The following is a 1,608-nucleotide window of genomic DNA, read 5'->3' as shown; positions in this document are numbered from 1 at the left end:
TCCAACATTCCTTTCTTGCATCTGAAAATACACGTTCAGCACACAGTGAGATCCCTTGGCCCATGCCTCTGTGACATCTTGTAGAGTTTTGCTGTTGCACTCCTACCAACAAAAATCATAGGATGACAATGCACAAAGGCTCTCTACTGAGAGCAAGAGAAAAAAATCCTTCGGAGAGTGCAACTGGAAGTCTAGCAAGTGAACATTATCCAATAGTGACAACAGAGAACCCAGATCAGAAGTATAATGACATTCACTTGCTGATGTGGGCATGGTATTTTGTCTCTTGTGTAACCTCATTGACTAGGACATAGGCATTTCTTTTCAGAATCAATACTTTTTGGAAGCAGGAGTTTGAATAGCAAGGCATATTGAAGGATGGGTGCATATAGTCTTTGTTGGAATGGAATATCATACAAAACACTTATTTATGATTTTCCAAAGTATCCAATTTGAATTAAAACACTGGACGCAAGTGAAAAGTTTTTTGTACAATACGAAAGTGCTTTCTGAAAAGTCATGAGAGAAATACAAATTGGGAGTCAAATGTTGCTTGGAATGTGATTTCTAAAACGAGAGAGAGTGTAGATTTGAGCGTATGAATGCTTCTGAAGCTCTAGAAGATTGTGGGCTCTGCATTGTGGATGTGGTTATGAACAGGGTAGGACATAAACTTCTGGCCTGCAGTACTGCCTGTGGTTGTGTGAAGGGAACCAGGTGAGGCAGGGAACGCAACCCTGCTCCCCATGTGTTTTAAAGTTCAGATACTTTTGTTTAGACACACCTAAAACTAGGGAATTTTTCTATTTTCCTTTCTTGTACTGACTAGAAATGTACATTCCAAAACCACAAGAGGTCTGAGTCTGGGATATAATTTTGTCTAAAATAGTAAGATGATATCTTTAGAGGTAACTTTTTGTTGGCATTACAGCCCAGCTGTCATGTCTAGGACACTATTAAATTTGGAGACAACCTTAAGATGCTTATTTAAACAAAGTCAATAGAAGTTTCCAAAGGGTAGATAAGTACCCGCAATCATCTTCACATACAGGCACTGACAGCTTCCAGAAAGACCTGTACTTTACAGACTCTTTATTGGAAAAGCCAAGGAAGGGCAAATTTTACAGTTTCAAAGTGTTGTCTGGACTATCACACTAATGCCAGCTGGCTCTCCTTTTGTACCTGGTACCAAGGCAGGGGGCTGAACATACATCTAACTTTGAATAATTTTTATTTTGAAGAAACTAATGTTACATCCAACAAGAAGCCTTAATAAATCCACCTCATATCACTGGCTTGGTTTTGTTTTCAAGTTGCTCAATTGAGTGTGCATTTTATAATACCCACATGTAAAGTTACCTTATTTAAATTTTCTAGAAGCTTATAGCTCTGTTATACAAAGAGGCCAGTATGACTGATTTCTTACTGGATGTAAATCACTAAGAAATATTTAACTTTTGGCTAGAGCATCACCCAAATATTCTTTATACCTTTTGAGCGATTTGCATTTTTGTGAGTTTAACAAAACGTGGAAATTTCTAGAGGATAGAAAATAGCTTTCTTATTCAGGTGAAATATAAAGAAAAATACCTATTTTTTTTTTTTTTT

General features: G+C 37.1%; 1 protein-coding gene across 1 annotated transcript in view; it reads right to left on the bottom strand.

Moving 5' to 3' along the window:
- Nucleotides 1–1,608, bottom strand: part of DCC (DCC netrin 1 receptor) — a 1,232,106-nt gene that overhangs the window by 1,013 nt on the left and 1,229,485 nt on the right. The window lies entirely within an intron of this gene.

The sequence above is a fragment of the Propithecus coquereli genome, unplaced genomic scaffold (assembly GCF_000956105.1).
Source record: "Propithecus coquereli isolate 6110/MARCELLA unplaced genomic scaffold, Pcoq_1.0 Scaffold37, whole genome shotgun sequence".
Classification (NCBI taxonomy): domain Eukaryota; kingdom Metazoa; phylum Chordata; class Mammalia; order Primates; family Indriidae; genus Propithecus; species Propithecus coquereli.
Note: the sequence above shows the minus strand (reverse complement) of the source record. Positions and strands in the feature narration are given on the sequence as shown.